Source organism: Leopardus geoffroyi, chromosome E2 (genome assembly GCF_018350155.1).
Source record: "Leopardus geoffroyi isolate Oge1 chromosome E2, O.geoffroyi_Oge1_pat1.0, whole genome shotgun sequence".
NCBI classification, from domain to species: domain Eukaryota; kingdom Metazoa; phylum Chordata; class Mammalia; order Carnivora; family Felidae; genus Leopardus; species Leopardus geoffroyi.
Window position 1 is genome coordinate 54,272,244 of NC_059335.1, and position 21,728 is coordinate 54,293,971.

The following is a 21,728-nucleotide window of genomic DNA, read 5'->3' on the forward strand; positions in this document are numbered from 1 at the left end:
CCAGTTTTGGGGGACAAATGGGACACAGACTTTAAATAAATAAGGGTAGATTTATCACTGAGTCCCCACCTCCCAGATGTATCGAACCTCAAAGGTTTCTGTCAGACCTCTTTCTTCCCAGCGCTCGCCAGAATATTGATTCCCGATTTGGGGTTGCCATCATTATTTCCGTTGCTGTCAGTACCTAAAACAGCCTGTCCTACCCTCAAGATTAGGATAATCAGCTCCAACACAGCCAGGAATTCTGTCGCACGTGTTTGCGTATGTGTGCACACGCACGTGGAAAGATGTTGAGGAATACACACCAGACATTAACAAGGGTGATTTCTGAGTGGGTGGGATTATGCTTTATTTTATTTTCTCCCTTTTGCCCTTCTTTATCTTCTGTTTCCTTCAACTGTTTCCGGCAACTTCCAATTTTTACTGGAGCATGCTACGCATATAAAAATCATCCACAAAGTACCTGGCTCGATGAATTTTCACGAACTGAACACAGCCGTGTAACCAGCACCCCAAATCAAAAACAATTGAATGAAGTACCCTTTGGGCTTCCTTCAGGCCTCTAACCCACCCCAAGGAGCACTCAGGGCCTGGCTTGTGTCACCAGACGTTAGTTTTTCCTCCTTGTGTACTTTGCATAAGTTGAATCTGACTCTTGTGTCCAGTTTCTCCCTACTATCCATGGTGAGACTCAGCTGTGCTGTGTGTGGGTGGTAAAGCCCTCATCCTTATCGTTGCTTATTGCTTTTTTTACGCATAGAAAATGCTACTGGAATGTTTTTTTCTTTGGTGGCAGAGGGAGTCTCGCCTCCCTGCAGGAAGCAGGTCTGTGAGGCCAGGGATGTGGTATCTCAGGGAGATGATAAAAAGCGACAAGAAAGATCAACGCTTTCAGCCATTGGTTCCCAGCCACCAACAGGCCCACCATCACCACGCAGTGGAAAGGACATAGGTTCAAATCCTGACTCAGCCACTAATCTCTCCAGGGAATGCTGGTTCCGGTTCACTCTTTGAACCTCAGTTTTATCATCTGTAAAATAGGAGATCTTAATTGTTCCATGTAGCAGACACTGTTGGCTTCCACCCAGATGCCCTTGAATATTTTTTTTTTTCTTTTTTAATCACTTCTGTGTATCCTTCTGCTGGCCTGCAAGGTAGGTTTGCTCTGCCCTGGGGTTACTGGAGCCACTTTGTAAGCACACAGAACCTTTAGTGCCTGGGCGTTTGCTCACGTTGACCCTCAAGGCCTTCAGCCAGTGAGCGATGGGTGCAGGAGTGTGGAAGTCCAGCTCCCGTGCACCCAGGAGAGGTGCAATTCACCCTCCAGCGGCCCCTGTGTGCCACCCCCAAAATGGTCTTGGCCTGAAATAGCATCTTTGCTGGGCTACTTCCCCTCCCACCCAGCTCCCCCTCTCCCTGTTGGCTTCCCTGGAGCTCCTCCTGCATCCATTACATGCACAGGAATCCTTGTGGAGGGCCCACTTCTAGGGAACCTGTCTTCGGACACCCTAAGATTTGTTGTGGGGTATACACGGCTAATCGTGTATAAACCATCCGGCACCCTGGGAGGTACTGGCCTCTGTTAAATCTCTTCCTCATGTCACCGCCGGCTGGCCTTGCCGTGTGGCCACACGCCCTGAATCCTAAAATCCCTGGGGATAGAGGGAACCATAAACATCCAGGACTCCTAGACTCTTGAGTTACCTTGAATCACTGCCATCTCTCCCTGAAGAGTATTACAGTAGCCTCTAAATGCAATAACCAGGGACAGCAGAACGGGCCCCCTCCAGAACTCCAGCTTTATTGGGCTACAATCAGCATGGCCATCTTGAGGGGAGATAAAGCTGTGGAGAGCGGATATTAAAGCCCCCGGCAGCATTGAGCTTCCCCAGATCGGAGGCCAGACTCCCCACCAACTGCTCCCCAGCATCTGCACCCCCTTGACCCCACCCTGGCTGGCAGGGAAGGCGGCTCTGTCCTTGGGCAGTGGTGGGCAGCCCTGTGTGTTAGCATTCACTCTTGCCGAGAAGGGGGTCTTCCTGCACCATAAGCTAAGAAGTGCAAAAGGATATTAATAGAGAGAGAGAGAGAGAGAGAGAAAGAGAGAGAGAACATGGCATGCATGGAATTATCCTCTCTTTTGAAAAGGACATTCACTGTTTTTTAATAAAGCCATGGCATTGATCTGTGTTCAGAGAACACTTTAGACTCATGCCCCCCAACATGACGGGACCATGGGAGCCAGATACTGACAAGGGGTAGGTGTTTAATGTCAAAGGTGTTCAGTTACGGACCAGGCACTGCTTGTCGTGTTGAACAGTCTTGGAAGGAGATGTGTTCGCCTTTCATTTGCAGATGAGGAAACAGACTTCTAAGGAGGTAAACGGCGTCTCGGGACCTGTGTAGCCTCAGAGGCTGGGTGCTTAAACAAAGCCATTGCCAGGAGCTTAGGTACCAAGGATGTTTTAATTTCCTAGGGCTGTTGTAACAAAGTACCACAAATTGCATGGCTTAAGACAACAGAAATTATTCTCTTGCAGCTCTGGAGGCTGAAGTCCTTCTTTGTCTCCTAGCTTCTGGTGGTAGCTGGGAGTCTTTGGGGATCCTTGGTTTGCAGCTGGGCCTCTGTCATACTGTGGCTTTTTTCCCTGGGTGTCTTTGCCGTCTTCCTTTTTTAAAAGGACATCCAGTCACACTAGATGAAGGACGCACCCTGCTCCAGTATGCACTCCTCCTAACTAATGACATCTGCAATAACCCTCCTTCCATATAAGGTCACATTCTTAGGTAGCAGGGCTTTAGTGCTTCAATGTATCTTTCGGGGGGACACAATTCAACACACGGCAGAGGACAAGCAGGCAGAAACACAGCTTCTAAACAAGGAGGTGCAGGGTGAGGAGAGGCTTGGACTTCTCTCGTATTCGGGAACGCCGCAATGGACACTCTGTGCTTCCAATCTCAGTCAACATGTCTGTTTGGTCACCCTGCTACTAAGGAGATGGCCCCGGAGGAAAAGTCCGGCTCAGCAGGAACGAGTAAGAACACAGGGGAGGAGGGTGGATCTCTAAAACATGATGCCTTCTCCCAGGCAAAACCCCCGTGAGCCCGCTCAGGTTAAAACTCAACTCTTACGAAACACGTTGCCTCAAACGGAGACAGGCTTCTCAACTGCAAGCATACAGAAACAAACTCTGGATGATTTGAGCTAAAAGAGAATCTGTTTTGATGACAGGGTCTAACAGACCAGATAGCTGGAGGCTATCTGGTCCTCTAGCTGGAGGCTAGAGGACCTGAGGGGAACAGCAGGCAGGAAGGAGGGAACCTACGAGGTAACCAGACCTGCACTCAGAGTCAAAGCCAGTCCAGGGAGGACACTGGTGCCACCGAGCATGGCTTCACCGCCACGGACCCGCTGCCGTGGCTGCCGATACCTGAGATATTACTGCTGAGGTCACCACAGCTACCAGTAAAGATTCTCCACTGTCCCTGCTTTCTGGGGCGCTAGCTCCAAATTTAAAGTCATTGGCTGCTAGCTCACACATCTGAGGTCTAGCTGCCAGGGGCTCTGGGAAAGCACGTTTCTAGCTTTTTTTTTTTTTTTTTTTTTTTTTGCTTTGCTAGAAAGAGGAGGCCTCCGCCTCCTACAGAAAGCCATACGCCAAGGAGTTCCACAGATATGGGAAGGACGTCCAAATGGTGGGCAAACAATGGGAAATGGCTCTTAGGTGAGATTTAAACTGCTTCTTGTGGAGCAAAGGTAAGGTGGGGATGGCAGGGCCACAGCTGAGATACTGGTGCCAGAAGTTTCTGAAGGGCCACAGACACAGAAAGAAGCTAGAATAGAGAGAGCCACAGGCTGCAGAGGGTGAATGGGGACTGGCTGCTCACCGGAACAGGGTTTCTCTTTTAAGGTGACGAAAATGTTCTGGAATTTGTGGTGATCGTTGCACAACCAAACTGTATATTTTAAGAGGCTGTATTTTATGTTATGTGACTTATATCTCAATTAAAAAAAGGAAGTCTCAGAGAGGAATACAGGCCCCTCAATATGGTCTGCTGGTTACAGAAAAGAAATGGGGGGATGCTAGAGTGGCTCAGTCAGTTAAGTGTCTAACTCTTGATTTTGGCTCAGGTCATGATCTCTTGGCTCATGGGTTTGGGTCCTGGATGGGGCTCCATGCTATCAACTGCTTGGGATTCTCTCCCTGCCCCTCCCCCACTTGCTTTCTCTCTCTCTCTCTCTCTCTCTCTCTCTCCCGCTCTCTCAATAAACATTTTTGAAAGAAAATAAATGAGGGGTACCTGGGTGGCTCAGTCAGTTAAGCATCCGGCTTCAGCTCAGGTCATGATCTCACAGTTCGTGGGTTCAAGCCCCACATCAGGCTCTGTGCCAACAGCTCAGAGCCTGGAGCCTGCTTCGGAGTCTGTGTCTCCCTCTCTCTCTGCCCCTCCCCCACTAGTGCTCTCTGTCGCAAAAAGAAAATAAACATTAAAAAACTAATAATAATAAAAGAAAAAAGAAAAGAAACGGGACAGGCATTGGGACGTGTGCATATGGGGAGAAGTGCATTTCCTTAAATTCTCCCATGATGGTAACCCAGTTTGAGAGACAGGTGTTGGTCTAGGCGAATGGAACAGAGTGGGCCAAATATGTCAGCGGTCCCAAACATCCCATTTTCTTCTAGGAAAATACTCTACCTCTCTGCTCATCAGATCACAATGAAGACACATATTCCTTGCTATTTCTTCTCAGGATTACAGAAATATAAAGCGTAGTGGTGATGGTTTTCTATTTGAGATGGAAACTTCTTTTCTAAAGGGCTTCTTTGGGGGCACTAGACGGGTAAGTCATATAGAAGTAGAATGGGGGGGGGGCACCTGGGTGGCTCAGTCGGCTAAGCATCTTGATCTCAGCTCAGGTCACGATCTCACGGTTGGTGGGATCGAGCCCTGCATTGGACTCGACGCGGACAGTGTGGTGCCTGTTTGGGATTCTCTCTCCCTCTCTCTCTCTGTCCTTCCCCTGCTCTCTCTCTCTCAAAATAAGTAAGAAACACTGAAAAAAATCTTTAGAAAAAAAGAACTAGAATATGGATTATACCACAAATGCCCTAGACCCTGTGCCAGATTTCACCCCACTGAATCGTCTCCCCCAATTCTGCAAGGCGGGGTGGGGGGGGGTGGGGTTATCATCTCCCTTCTGCAGATGCAAAAAGTGAGCCACAGACAAACTAGATGATTGGTATGTAGGTCGTCTGACTTCAAAGCCCTGCCATCTCCCCCAGCATAGCTTTCTTGAGTATATTTAGACAAGGATGTAACCTTCCACGAGGGTAACTGAGGTTGGGGGCGGGCAAGGCACGAAGAAAAGGGGTAGAGGAGGAGCTAGCAGAGAGAGCACAAATGACTTTTCAGAACAAGAATGTTTAATTTTCAATTTTTAACTTTGTGGGCTGTGCCTCCCCAAACCTTTCGCCAAGTCTCCTGCACAAACAAAGGTTCTGGGTGAACAGGGACTATTTTTTTTTTTTTTTGGCAAGGACTATTTGATTGGTTGATAAGAGAAGATGTTTTCCATTTGGATCCATGCTGGCAGAAATCAAGCAACAGAGATAAGATTTAGAGATGGGGACTTCCTAACAGAAGCCAGAAATCTGATCTTATTTGAATCTGAGGTTTTAAAACTGCCTGGGAATTAACAGGCATTGCAGCTGATTGTAACTAGATCTTGGGGGACAGGGAGCCCCCTTTGCTATGACGATTCCACACTTCCTACCTCTCACATGCGACTTTGAGCCCTTTCAAGTGAGTATCAAAATCTGAATTGACCTTTGTAGTGCCACTCTCTGGCACATGGAAGGGACTCAACAAATGTTTGTCGAATGAATAAATTCAGGGACCGGGCCCCTGCGTGAATAAAACACTACACAAGTCAGAAACTGTATTTGCCTACAAGCAAAAGAAGTTGATTTCAGGATTTAAATGGGTAAGAAGGCTGAAGGTGAGCAGACATGACATCTATGTCACGATGCCACAAATGTGCTTTCGTTCTGTCTTAGTGTCTTTCTCACGCACCTTCGTGGTCTTAGGATGGCTGCCGTGCCTCCGGACATCATGCTCCCAGCCACAGGAAGCAGAGGGGAGTGACCAGCGGTTTTCTCTGAGCCAGGCTTTAGTTGAGAGCGGAAGCCTCTTCCAGGAACTTTTGTCTGAGATTCCCTATCTACAACAGGTGATGGACATTTAAATGGGGGAGAAGAGAGTTAAATAAATAGAGGATTAGAGCCAGATACAGTTTCGGCAGGGGATGGGGGGGGACCCGTCTCCTTTCTCATTCTTTTCAACAGAACTGGGAATGTATTTGGAATCCGACCATCGTTCGTATCATTCTCAAAGTGATAACTTCTAACAGAGAGAATGGCAGAGGCCCGCACAGGAGGAAACGACGGCCCGGAGCAGATTAAGTTGCCTGAAGTTACACAGTCGGGGCTCAAAACCAACTCCAGGGGACTGAGAAGCTCACTCAAGGTCCTTCTGTCCCCTCCCCGGGGCCAGGCCCAGGGAGAGGGTGGCCGGGGAGGGAGACAGAAGCAGGCCCTCATTCCTTGGTTGGCTCGTCCTCCGGGCTCTGTCCTGTGAGATCCGTGCGGAGCTTTCTCGGGGGCCAGGCCAAGCCAGGCCTTGCTGGCATCGCGCACCGTCCGGCAGAGAAGTCTTACATCAAACAAATTAAAGGCCTCTCGGCCTCGCACTCCGCTCCTGCCTCCTAGCCAGAGATGGAGGGATGTTGCTGGGGCCACGGGGACTCATCACCAGGGGGCGGAAGCCCTGAATCCTGCAGCAGATTCAACGGGGAGGGGGGGGGGGGGAGTAGCCTGTGCTCTCGGGGAACGTAGTCTTGACCGAGCCCGAGCCGGAGCCTGAGTTACGGAGGACTCTCGGGGCCTTCCCCTTCCCCCGGACGCCCCTGCCATGGTGGCTCGGCCATGGACTTGGCCCCGCCCCCAGCCTTCCCCCGAACTCACAACACCGCTTTCGTAAAGAGCGTAAGGCGCTCAGAGAGTGGGGGGCTGCCCTCTCCTGCGACTCCTTCCCGGGCCCAGCGTCAGCAAGACAGGGGGCGGAGGGCGAACTCGAGAGTACCACTTCCAACCTTGTCTGGGCTGGGACGTGACACAAGGAATACAGCCCGGCACACCCGTCTACAGATGCGCATACAAAACAGAAACACCTCTGCGCGAAGCGTCCTTGCTTTACAACTTGTAGTACCCTGTGCTGTATTTTATTCTATCCTGTTTTCCCTCTTCTTTCTTTGCTTTTCTTTTCCTTTTTTCTTTTTTTCAAATGTTGGTTCTGACCCACAGAAATGATGTCAAGAATCCACGAGGGGAAAATCTGCAGTTAGAATTTCGGTGGCTTAGTACATGGGCTTCGCAGGACAACTGAACTGGCTTTGAACTTGCTGGCGTGTGAATCCAGCCAAGCGACTTAGCCTCTGGCATCCGGCCACTTTTCTTAACCGCTAGCGCCAGAATCCAAGTTCCGGGCCTTCCTGCTGGACCACAGCTCGGCCTCCTGACGGGTCTTCCTAAAATGCACCCTAAACACCTCACACATTCCGAGTGCAGCCTGCGGCCTAGTCGTCAGTGTGGGCGTGCCAGCCCTTGATCAATGCCCTGATGCTTTCCCTTTGATCTCTCAGTAAAGACAAAGCTCCTACCTTGGCTGACAAGCCAACATGGCCTGAGTGGTTTGGCTCCTGCTCACCTGTCCCATGCCCCATCTCCCCCACCTTAACCCTGCCCCTCCCCTCCCCTCACCTCCCTCCCCCTCCTCACCTCCCCCTCCAACCGGTTCTCTGGCTCCAGGCACACCGATTCCTCCTGAGGGCCTTGTCAATGTCCTCACTACACTGCCTGTTGCCACAGTGCCTTTGCATATGCTTTTTCCTCACCTCTTTACCTGGCTCACTCCTATCTATCTGTCCTTCAGATCTCAACTCGAAGTCACTTCCTCTGAGAAGCCTTCCCTGACTCCCTAACCAAGTCAAACCCTCCAGATATCCCCTCTGGACTCCACCCCCCGTCCCATAGCAGTTACCAGGGTTGCAGCTTTATACTATTTAGAGAGACACTGGGTTAATCCACTGGACCCCTAGATCAGACTTCTCAGTCCCATTGGGCATTAGAATCAACTAGAGACATTTCAAACAGTGCAGAAGACTGACCCCGCCCCCCCCCCCCCCACCAATTTGACTATAACACCACCCCCCACCCCTTTCCAATGCAGTCAGTCTGGGGCATGACTGGACATCTGCTCCTTCCACCAGGAAAGAGAACCACTGAGCCTGACCTTCAGCATGATGGCCGAGAAGAGGTCAGCCTTCCGCCCCACACGGTATGCCCCAGCGTGTGGCTCTGCTTCTGTGTTTGTGGAAGCAAGGGAGGGAGAGAAGAGGAGATAGGAGAAGGAAGGGTGAAGGGAAGGGCATTTGAAGGGAGAAGAAAAAGGGGAGAAGGAAGGACAGGCAGCCTCCTTAAGGAGGATGCAGTTCCAGCACAAAGAAGCTATGGCTTTGCTTTTCTCGGTCCCAGCCCCTGGAAGATTCCAAGGGCCTGCTAAGGAACCGGGCACATGAGGACCTGTGCTCACTGGCCCTGGGGACTCCCCAGAGCAGAACAGGTGTCCCCACAGGTGGTGTGGACAATGCAGGTCATGGGGGGCGGGGACAGAGCTTGGAACAGCTGTAGGAGGGGACAGGATTTCGCCCTCGTCCCCCCGAGCTCACAATGGGCATAGCAGCCCTGACTCTGTGTCAGGTCCCACTCTGAGCCCATCTGGCAGGCGGGGCAGGAGAACTGGGGACAGAGCTAGTCACTCGGCCGGCTAGTGGTGCTGGGAACAGAGCACTCACATGATAGTCCTTGTCCCCCGAGGCTTGCAGTGTGGTAGGGAAGAAACGTCGCCAAAAATGTAAGATAACCAATGAATTAAAGCATTACAGGTGTGCGAAATGCTGCTGAGGGAGGACTAAGGAGCCCAGGCCGGGGAGCCACTCAGTCCTGGGCCTGCGACACACCCTCCAGCTCGGCAAGGTGGACCCCGTTCCCGTAAAATGGAGGTACTATGCCCTCAACTAGCTGTTTGTGGTGCCGAAATGGGACAAGGTGTCTGAAGCACTTAGCACTCTGCCTGGTCTGGAGTGAGGGCCCCGTTGGGGTGAGATAGCCTCTCTCTCTATTCCCAAGGGAGATGTGGCAAGTAAGGCCCAGAGAACTGGAGGTGCATGGGCCTCAGGGCGTCGTGGGCGGCTCTGTGTTTGGGAGCATCGCTCTTTGGCTGGTTCCTCCTTCTCTACCGCATCTTTATTTTTTTTAAGTTTATTTGTTTATTTTGGCAGAGTAGGAGTATGGGCAAAGGGGGAGAGAGAGAGAGAGAGAGAGAATCCCAAGCAGGGTGCATGCTATCAGCACAGAGCCCAACACGAGGCTCAAACCCACAAACCGTGAGATCATGACCTGAGCCGAAACCAAGAGTCTGACACTTAACCAACTGAGCTACCCAGGAACCCAGGAACCCCCTCTACTGCACCTTTAAAAGCCCATTACCTTCTGCTCCTCTTGAGACTTTTTGCATAGGGGGTCTCATCCTATGCCATGGTTAAATTCTATTTATAGGCTTGTGGCTCCCACATTTATATCACCACCCTGGCCTCCACCCTCAAAGGGTCATCCATACTCCTGACTCCTTGATATTTCTGTTCGACTGTCTAGTGGGCATCTCAACACAAGGACGGCCAAGAGAACCTCTCGGTCAGTCCCCACACCAAGGCTGCTGCCTTCCCATCTCGGGAAAGGAGCCTCCTTGATGCCTTGCTTTTCTTCGCAGCCCACACCCCATCCATCGACAAGCTCTGTCATTTCTTCCTTGGAAAGAACCCCCAATCTGCTCGCTTCTTTTCACCCGACCAGTACCACCCCAGGCTCCATCATGGCTCACTTCCTGTGGTCAGCAGAATAACGGCCCCCAGAGATGCCCACGTCCAAACTCCTAAAGCCTGTGAATGTGTCACCTGATATGGCCGAAGGGACTCTGCAGATATGATGCCGTTAGGGATCTTGGGACGGGGGTAGACAGCCCTGGGTTGTTTGGGTGGGTCGCACATCATCAGGAGAATCCTTAGAAGAGGGAGGTGCGAGGGTCAGAGTCAGAGAGGCAGATGTCTAGGGAGAGATTTGAAGATGCTCTTCAAGATGCCAAAGGGGCCAGATTTCAAGATGCCAAAGGGGCCCCAAGCCAGCAAATTCAAGTGGCTTCCAGAAGCGGGGAAAGAAAGGCAAGGGACAGGTTCTTCTCAAAAGCCTCCAGAGAAACTAGCCTTGACTTTACTCAGTGGGACTCACTTGGGACTTCTACCCTCCAGACAGCGGGATAATAAATTTGTAGTGTTTGTTATAGCAGCAAGAGGACCTTGACCCACCTCCCCACCGCCCCACGGCCCCCGGCTAACTGGTCTCCCAGGATCCCTCTGCCCCCTTCAGTCCGTCCTCCACAGCAGGCAGCCTGGGCCTCGACACGCACAGATCAGATCACATCGTCTGGTCCGTAATAACCCCAATCGCATCCGCTTTACTTAGACTTGAATTTCACCTTTTTACCGTAGCCCAAGAAGTCCTTTGGTTCCTGGCCCCTGCTGGTCTCTCTGACCACCTCCCCTTTCCTGAGACTTCTCCAGACTCTACTTTGCTCTGGGCACCTTTCTGTTCCTTGAGTCATTCAAATTTGTTGCCACCTCAAGGCATTTGCTGTGCTGTTTCTTTTCCAAGAATACTTTAGTCATTTGTCATTAAGGGCTTGCCCTGAGGTCTTCTGTGACCACACCCTCATGTTGAAGAAGCCCTTCTCATCTAAGCAAATCTCTGTTCTATTCCCCCATTTTATTTTCCTCCCAGCATTTATCAGTAACTGAAATTATCTTGCTCATTTTTTTCTTTTTTTCTTTTTTTTTGCCTACAATTGTGTGGTTGCGGGAGGGGACTTGCTTTTCATTCGCCCCTCTACATTCCTGAAATTGTCAGCATCCCGGGAGCTATTAATTGACTGATTGTCTCTCACTGCCCTGGCACTATAGTGATGACTGGGGTAGAGGAATACTCAGTATCTGTCTGTTCTAATGTCTGAATGAATGAATGAATGAATGAACCAATCAGCACCTCAGTGGTCGGCACAGAGTCGGTGCTCAATAACGGTTCATTTAGTATTATCCTTATCATGATGATCACCAGCAGAAAGCTTGTTGCTTGTAAGGGAGCCCCGCACACATGTGTGGCATCCTCATTGACTGCATTAGCCCCCTCTAGGGGGACAGCGAGCTGTTGATGGCTTTGGGTTTCAGCAATCCCCAAGAGTCAAGTTGGAAGCCACAGAGGCCTGAGATGGGGTGCAGAAAGTCTGAGCTGGCAGAGACCCAATCTGGTGGCCAGATGTGAGGGCAGAAACTTCCTTGGGAGGGCAGGGAACACTTGCGTTATCACAAGAGCTAAGTCAGAGAAGCAACAAATGCCCACTCTCAGCACATGGGACACACACACACACACACACACACACACACACACACACACACACTTTGCCCCCACCAGGGCCCTGCCAGGCAGATCCATCAAATGAGAAACCCCTCTGCAGGGTGGATTCGTATGCGCCTCCCCAGGCGCCGTCTGGAGCGACCCTCCCATCGTTAATACCCCACGCTGCAGAGCACATGCTTTTTATTGGGATGAGTATAAATAAACAGCAACAGAAGCCTTGAAAGAAATGACCCCCAGAGGAAACCTGATCCTCAGGCAATTAGAGCACTTCTGTTCAGATAATTGCCAGCTGAAACCGTGAGCCGGGTGCCAATTCTCAAAAGACGCCAGCCTGGGCCACCTCAGGCTGGTCACAGCTCCCGGCCCGGTCACTCACTGGGAGATGGGGCTAGAGCTGGGGTCCCCGCCCTGGTCTGCTGCTTGGGGAAGGGGCACAGAGTTCCAGCATGAAGGGCACCTGTGCTATTTTCAGTGAATCAGAATGAGTGTGACTCGGGCACAGGTTCCCACCTAGAGGATGTGGAGGGGGCACTTTCCCGCCCAGGAAAAGTTAGCAAAGTCTGGAGACATTTTTGATGTCCTGCAATGCACAGAACAGCCGCAAAGAACTCTCTGCCCAGAATGCCAACAGTCCCAAGGCGGACAGGCTCTGGGCTGGGGCGAGGGGAAACTTGCAAGGGCAGAAGTTTCTGACGTGCCCCAGACACCCAATGTGGGCCAAACGCTTTGTCACACACAGACCTTGAGGAGCGAATCCTAAAAACATCATGGTGAGGTTTAATTACCATCCTTGTCTCACAGAGAGGGCAATTTTTAGGCAACTTGCCCAAGATCTCCGTGCTGATCAACAGAGCCAGACTTCCAGGCTGAACTGATACCACAAAGCCTGAGCTTTTGCCCCCAAGCTGGACCATCGTCACAGTCATAAAACCCTACCCTGCTCCAGACCCTCTCCCATAAGCAGCCTCCAAGCCCCACAGGAAGTGTGGGAACAGCAGGACCTCCGTCCTCCCATACACCTGAATTCCATTCCCTCCTCTGCCACTTAACCTGCCAGGCAACCTTGGGTGTGTGAGTTACACTTTCTGGGCCTCCGTTTCCTCCTCTGTAAAATGGGCTGACAGTGTGGCTCACCAGAGGGTTTTTACGACAGTGTATGTAAATGCCTTTGAACCTTTGAGCAAGGACCTCAACAAACAGTACCTCTGATTACGATTGCTACTTACTGACTTTGCAATTCAGAACCGCGGAGGTACCGATTTTCATTAGAGACAAGTGGGGGCGGTGTGGGGCCAGCAGGGTGAGCTGAGGGTGGAGGGTAGGAAGGGGAAGGCCTGAGCGGGTGGAGGGAACCTATTGCTATGACTGCCAGGGGTCTCGCCCCTAACTCTCCTCTCACTCCTTCCTTTGGAGAAAGTGCTGTGTTTTGTGTACTGGCGAAGGTACAATTGATTCTCTGACTCAACAAATACCCAAACCTATAAAAACAGTTGTAAGAAAATGAACAGGACTAACGAGGTGGAGAGAGGCAGGCTGAAGTTGGAGGGGGGGTGGTGGTGGAGATTCTGTGCAGCTTACACGGCCACCTGGCTCTAACCCCCACCCACCCCAGTCTTCTCTCCAGTACAGGGCAAGAGAACTAACACTTCTTCACAACCTGCTCTGTGCAAGCTCATCCAATTTTTCCCAGAAGCCCCTGTGAAGTCGGCAGAGGCCTAGCATACCCATTTCACAACTGGGAAAATGAGGCCCGGGGAGGTTTATTAATTTGCCCATAGTCACACAGCTGGGAAATGGAGATGTGGGCCCTGACTCCAATGCTGGTGACTTAAAAAAATTTTTTAATATTTATTTTTTATTTTTGAGAAAGAGAGAGAGGGAGGGAGGGAGGGAGACAGGGCACAAGCAGGGGAGGGGCAGAGAGAGAGGGAGACACAGAATCCAAAGCAGGCTCCAGGCTCCGAGCTGTCAGCACAGAGCCCAACACAGGGCTTGAACCCACAAACCACAAGATCATGAACTGAGCTGAAGTCAGACGCTTAACCAACGGAGCCACCCAGGTGCCCCAATGCTGGCAACTTTAACCACTTCACCTCAAGCCCAGAGAAGTGCTTATGAGAGATACTAATAAGACTGATGGGTCCCCTAGACACTTGTCTCTGGCTCCTCTCTCCATCCCACTGACCTGTTGGCCACAATGAGCACCTTTCCTAAGCCCCAGATCAGCCTCCTGGCCTGGAAACATTCGTGCACCCAGAGGAGACTGAAAATCAGGACCTTCTAGAATAGTACCAGTAAAATATCCTGCAACAATACTAATGTTCTATATCTACACCATCCAATATGGTGGCCACTAGCCACAGGTAACGGTGCATTTGAAATGTGGCTAGTATAACTGTGGAACTGAGTTTTCCATTTTATTTAATTTTAAATAATTTCAGGATTAGGATCCACTAGGCCTCGACTTCTCTGGGTACAAGGGTAAGAAAATCTCTTGGATGAGCTGAGTTCATAGAGGATTACCCCATATGTGTTTCCACTCAGTCATAGGTCATTCGGCCAATTCATAGACACAGGCTGAGACCCTACTGTGTTCTGGGCCTAAACTTGCCCTACTCTGGAGGAGTCTGGGGCTGATAGAAGTAGTTAAAGAATAACAATAATCATGATAGAATGACAGTGATGATGATGTGGGTGGAGCTGATGACAAAGGTGATAATGATGGTGATGATGATGATAGTGATGATGGAGGTGATGGTGATGATGATGATTGTGGTGATGATGATGACGGTGGTGATGGTGGTCATGATGGTGGTGATAATGGTGATCATGATGGTGATCGTGTTGATGATGGTGATGGTAGTGATGATGATGGTGATGATGATGGTGGTGATGGTGATGATGATGATAGTGGTGGTGATGGTGGTGATGATGGTGATAGTAATAAGGATGATAGCGGTAATGTTGGGGATAATGATGATGACAAAAGTAATATACATGAGGGGAGAATATGGACTTGGAGTCACTCTCTGGATTCAAACCCACATTCCACCATTTACGAGACCATGGGTAGGTCATTTCCCTCCTTTAACCCTCAGCTCTCTCTTTGGAAAGATAAGGTTAAGAAAAGCATGTCTTCCTAAAGTGGCTGAGAGGAGAAATAAAATATGTAATGTTCAGAGCATAGCCTGACACATGGGAAGGAAGGATGGAATAACGTTAGCTCTTATTATTATTCACTACCATTTATTCGGGGCACACCTCTTCCCAGGCTAGTGTCTTACATGACCCCAGTCTTCGCACAAACTCTGCTCTCATTCCCACTTGACAGATGAGAAGACGGAGACTCATAAGTTTAGAGGATTTGCCCAGATTCTTAGAGCAAGTGGCAGTGCTGTGATTTGAGCCCCAGTCTACATGACTTCAAAACTGTTCAAGTTGCTTAATTGCCCAGTATGCTACAAATTAGAGATGACAGTGGCTCTCAACATGGCATACAGAAAGAGGAAGCATTTTGGTGCTTACCATGCACCAGCCGTGCAACTTGGACATTTCTCAGATCCTCAGGTACTTCCCCCATGAAACAGGACAATTTCAGTTGCCAGATCTTGTACAGATTATGTGGAATCACATGGGTGAGTAAGAAAGACAGTCCATGTGACAAGTGTCACACATGTGACGTCCAGTATCAGCTCCCATCGTCAACTAGCATTAAATCATTTAGCACAAGCCTGGCGCATGGACAGCACTGTATGGATGCTCCCATAGGGATCTTTTCTCCATGTCCCCAGCCCCTTTAATGACATGAACCTCCGAACCCTTTCATCTGAGCAGGACCAAGGAAAGTGTTACTTCCCATATGACTTCTGACAGGCTGGCGAGGCCATGGTGAGGAGGAAAGCAGCTCCTTGAAGCCATGCCCTGGCCGGTCACGCCATGCCTCTGCCACAGAGCCTCCCTGAGGTTGGGAGTGACCCACCACCCTTGATTATCACCCCAGGGAATCAGAGCACAGAGGCTCCACGAGAAACCCTGAAACGACTAGCCATCAGCTGGGGTCGGAGCTGCCAGGGAAGGGAGAGGTATTTATAAACCTAGCGCTGCCTGAGCCCTCGGGAACCTGAGAGGGGAACAGCTTCCCCGCCCCACAGGGAAACCAAAGAGGAAAAACACCAACACGCTCTGAGCTTGGGCTCCAGTCAAAAGCCACAGAGGGCACATCCAAGTCCCCTTCTAAATTTAGAACCCTCAGCCAAACCAGTTCTCCAGCTCACCCAGCATCTCTCCCTTTGGCTGGACCAGGACATTCTTCTGAGAGCCAGGGACACAGATGGGAGCCCAGATCCCAACCCACTTTTTCTCCATTTTTGTTCCCATCACGCTGAGCACCAGGACCTCCGGGGCCTTTCTCACACCTGAGACAGCCCCGTGCGGCACGAAGGGATTTGAAGGCGGAGGCCGGAGTTCAGATGTTGGCACTCGTGGCTGACTCTAACCAGCCTGAAATCTGAGGCCAGCCTCCCGGGCCTCCTCTGTCTCAGTCACTGCATCTATGGCATGAGCAGACCCTCGGGCAAGCGCGTTTGCCTGGGTGAGCCTTCATCTCACCGTCTCTTCCGAGGGCACAGCGGGCCTCCCTGGGGATCTCCTGGTCCCCCAGCTTCAGGTTCCCTACCTTTCACGGGGGAAAAACCACCCTTCAGAAAAATCCTGTAAGCATTAAGTCCAATGGGAAGGAGAGAGCGCCTAACACAGCAGTATGGGGGAGGAGGGGGCACCCAATCCACACGCTGAACCAGGATGGGAAAGTGGAACCTGAAAGTCCCTCTTTTACTGAGTTCAACAACACATTTATTCAAATATGACCTGTATGTTCCAAGCTCTATTTTTAGTCTGGGGATAAAAACAGGGCTAATGGTAATCAGAATCAAAAGGTATTTCTCTATCCTGGCCCCTGTCTCCAACTGAGTAGCATCTAGTCTTTTTTTTTTTTTTTAATGCCTCCTGTTATTCTAGTACTGCTATCCCCATTAATAATTGTAATAATAATCATAATCATAATAGCTAACAGCCACTGGGTGCTTACTATGCATAGACAGTGGGTTGAAGGTTTTACATAAATTATCATATATAATTTAATTCAATTACAGAAGACACATACCTCAGAACCAAGATTCATTTGACACAACAATAAAAAATATAAAACAGCAATACTAGTACGAGAGCTCTTATTCTCATTTAATCCTCACGTCGGCCCTCCAATATGCTACTCAACACCCTAGCTGGGTCCACAGAAGCCACTGTGCATGAGCTCAAGAACATGCCCCCCTTGGATTCTGCGTGGAGTCTGCCATATATCCTTCCTGGCCAGCCCTAGCTTCACGTCTCTATGGGAGGGTCACCGTTGTGCCCCAAATCCCACTGCCTTGCACTATGCCCTCTAGCGTGACATCATTCTGTGCTTCAACAGCCACCCCGACTGGGAAAGTACCTGTCCCAATTTGTCTACATCCTGTTTCCTTGGTTACAAAATACTGCAGCCGTGGGCTCTCAAAGCCTCCCTGAGTTTTGATGTGTAGCAACTCTCTGAACGTGTGCTCGGGTTTTACTGTGGCCACCTTGTCCTGGGGAAGTTCAGCAGCTAAGTGTGTTCCTTACCACTGACCTCTGTTCTTGAACCAAGTTTTTTGGTCTAGATTCAGTCTTCCCTCCGAATGGCTATTTCTCAGAGGCCTCAGGCAAATGATCCCAGAAGGCCAACCCTTCATCCTCTAGACTTGCCCAGACATTTCTGACGCCCAGATGTAACAGTTGTGTCAAACACAACAGTTTGTCCTGCCCAGCTGGGACTTCCACTGAGAAGATCGAGCTAGCAGCCAACCACACATCTTTTGGAGTGTGGGCTGGTCTCATTTTAAACCCTGTGACCTTTACAGAAGACCTTTATGGAAGGTCTTCAGCCTTCCATACTTTTTTTTTGTTGGTGTTGTTCTCAGGCTCTCAACAGAGACTGAGTTGCAACCCTGCTCAAATCTTTCGGTTATCTTCTTAGTCCCTGAGTGGTTTTGCAATGACTCATCCACAGCCTCTCTCTTCTATTGTCAGAAACTGTGCATTGTGGAAGCCACTGGTTAGCATGAGGAGTGCTTCTGTGCTCATGATGATTGTTTGATAAGAGCTCAATGACTGAGACTGCATTTCCATCATGAATTCACGCATCCATCAGGAAGGTAATGGGCTCACGTAAGGCCGGAATCATGCCTTTTCCTCTTCAGTTCCATGTCCCCAACCCCATGGGCTAACTGGAAGGAAGGTGAGGTTCTCATTCGTCAACCAGAAACTCCAAAGCAAGATGTGCCTGAGTTCTGCATATGTTTGCAATGAAGCAGTGTCCCTTGGTGTGGACCAACCATCAAAACCTGCGAAAACAGCCTGACCGCTGAGACAAGCCAACACAGCAATATCAAGATGGCTACTGATTGATGAAATGTTCGTGTAGGAAACAACCCAGGCCCTTGGCTCCCAGCCTGTGAGTCAGCAGCCCTGGCGAGCACTTGTTACTCACCACGAAATTGCACACGCCTTGAAATTTGGTGACATCTGGAGTTTCGGTCTTAATCAGGCTGCTTTTGGCATTTCCTTTCCTGGCATCGAGCTGTTTCTGGGTATCTTTCGAACTTGTATATAGGGAATTCCATAGTAAAACCCCTAAACTGAATCCTGCTAAAGCCACAGCTTAAAATTCCATGACTTGCATGTTTGTCTCATGGTTCGATGCTCAGGTCTTGTAGCTGCCACACACTGACCAGAGACTGCAAATGTCTGGTGCCAGGCTGTAACCAGGCAGAGCAATTTCCTTCCACCCCCACCCCGGCTTCAGACCCAGCTCTGCCATGTACCAGGTGTGAACTTGGCAAATCACTTCTCTGGGTTTTTCTCATTTCATCTAAAAATATGGGGGAAATGGTGTGAGAAGCAAAGCACGTAGAAATTAATTAAATGTTTAATTACATACTTCTAGAATATCAGGACATTTTTAAGAGTTTTTTTTTTTTTTAATATCCATTTATTTTGGAGACAGAGACAGAGACAGAACACGAGCGGGGGAGGGACAGAGAGGGAGACACAGAATCTGAAGCAGGCTCCAGGCTCCGAGCTGTCAGCACAGAGCCCAGTGGAGAGCTCAAACCCATGAACCATGAAATCATGACCTGAGCCAAAGTCAGATGCTTAACCAACTGAGCCACCCAGACGCCCCAATAAGGACATTTTTAAAACTATCTTTGCTTAAATTTTTTAATTTTTTTTTTGAGAGAGAGACAGACAGAGACAGAGAGAAAGTGTGTGCACAAGCAGGGGAGGAACAGAGAGAGAGGGAAAGAGAGAATCTCAAGCAGGATCCATGCTGACAGCACAGAGCCCAACAGGGGGCTCCGTCCCATGAACCATGAGATCATGACCTGAGCCAAATCAAGAGTTGGGTGCTTAAGCGACTGAGCCACGCAGGCGCCTCAAGGACATTTTTAAAAAGCATAGCCACAGTGACATTATCCTACCAAAAAATTACCAACAAGCCCATAATATTCACACACACACACACACACACACACACACACACACACACCCCACAGTTTTTTGTTCAGATCAGGATCTGAAATAGTCTACACAGGGCAATTGTAGAAAATGTCTCTCCTAGTTTCCTCCTCTCATTGATACTTTTTCTTTGAAATTCATTTGGTAAGGGAACCAAATGCTGAAATACTTTGTGGTGTGGTGTTCCACCACATTCTAGATCTGACTAATTGCATTGATGGAGTTTTGTTTACCATATTTCTCTCCCCTTTATTTCCCGGACATTGGAAGTTCAGTTTAGAGGCAAATGGCGTTGTGTTCTGCCATGGGGAGGGGGAGGGGGAATAATGTTTTGTTGTCTCTTTTTTGGTGAAGTTACCAGGAACAGTGATCATGATATAAATCTAATAACTCAGTAAGGGTTGCAGCTCAGTCCCTGTTAAGAGCATAAAAGGGGCCTGAGACCAAAAAAGTATGAGGACCACCAGGATGCAGTAAAGATCACAGAATTTCAAATGAGATCGCCCCACACTCCAAACTCAGTACTTGCTGTCTACTCATGGGACTTAGTTGTGGACGTGGAAAAGTAACTTAACCTCTTTGAGACTTCATTTCCTCATCTGTAGGAAAAAGATCATAATATTACCCAGCCCAATGGGATGGGTGGTAAGTGAAAAGCAGTCTGGCATCCAGTACGTGGAAGGTAATCACTTCATGATCTCCCTCCCTTGATAACAATCTAAACTAGAAGCTGATAGGAAAACCATTCTGAGTGAGGAATCCAAGGGAAAGGATGTAGGGTAGACTAGAGAGAGAAAGAAAGAAGTGCCCTCCCTCACCTCCTTCGCCCATCCCCTGCCATGCTGTGACCTCCAGAGAGGGAGGTCTTTGACTCAACTAGAGCAGTGTTCAAAATACGATTCCACCATTTCTCGGCTGTGTGACCTCTGGGAGCCTCAAGTTGTTTGGGGTAATAATACACAAATCTTGGGTTCCTTGTGAAGATTCATGATATAGCATAGCTCATACACTGACTATGGGGCCCAACATAACTACAGACAGTCAACAAGGGTAGTGGTTATTCGCATACTATAAATAATAACTGTGTGAGGAATAACTGTGGCTGTTGGTGGTGGCAGATATCACTGAGGATTTGGGGAAGCCTAACGTCTCTCAGTTTCTTAACTGGGAAACACAAGCGGTAAAAAATGGCGCGTCAGGATTGACTAATGGGATACAACTCTCTAAGTGGAGCCCCCTGATAAAACATGACTGGAAGCCACCACAGGACCTCCTATCTACCTGCCACCCAAAAGAAACCTACTTCTTTTCCCCTCAAAGAATGGCAGCTCTTTCCCCAAGGGGGCACACTCAACCCTGGGGGACAGAGGCATGTTTTGTTTCTGGGACCCAGTCTCTCCTTGGAAAACGAGGTCCAGTAGGTGTTGGACTCTCGCTGATCGGGGGGGTGTCTTCCTTGCCCATGAAGAAATTTGAAAAAAGGGGCAGAAAGAAGCGGAAGCTGTTGTCACAGCACCTTGGAGCCACAGGTGGCGATTCCTATATTACAGACAGAAGTGGGAATATGGGAAGGGGGAGACAGGGCTTGTCCTGGCAGCAGTAACATTGAAAAGTGCCTTCGGCGGCTAAAACCCCCTAAAATGACAACACCAAATGCTGGCAAGCATGTAGAACAAAAGGAACTCTCAGTCACTGCTGTGGGAATGCAAAATGATACGGCCACTTTGGAAGACAAGCTTGACGGTTTCTCACAAAGCCGAACATAGTCCTACTATGCTATTCAGCAATTGCACTCCGACCTTTACTCAAGTGAGTTGAAAACATGTCTACACAAACCCCTGCACATCAATGCTTACAGCAGCTTTATTCCTAACTGCTGGAACTTGGAAACAACCAAGATGTCCTTCCTTCAGTAGGCGAATGGATAAACAAACTACGGTACAGCCAGACAAGGGAGTAGTACTTGTTACTGAGCAATGAAAAGAGATTACAGTAAAGCCTTGGTTTGTGAGCATAATGCGTTCCGGAAACACGCTTCTGATCCAAAGCACTTGGATATCAAAGCGAATTTCCCCATAAGAAATAATGGAAACTCAGATGATTCGTTCCACAACCCAAAAGTATTCATATAAAAATGATTGCAATACTGTAAAAGGATACAAAATAGTAAAGAAAATACAAAATATAAAGAAAAATGAACTAATTAGCCTGCACTTACCTTTGCAAACCTTTGTGGCTGGTGTAGGGGGGACAAGAGAGAGGAGGGTTATTGAGGAGGACGGTTTTCACTCTCACTAATGCAATCACGGCTACCTGTTGGCTCAATGGAATCTTTTTCTGCATGGGGGCCCTTGTACACGCTCGCACGGATGTGACTACGGTACGGTATTAATAAACTCTTGTCGTATAATGTATTTAATGTAACTGGCAATAAAGCAGCAGAAGAAAGGGTCTGTATCTGCAGGCAGCCTGACCTAGAATGAAGCAAAGCATTCCTAAGCTCAGTCTTGTATGAAAAGCAAAGGACGGTCCATAGGTGCTTTGAAGTGA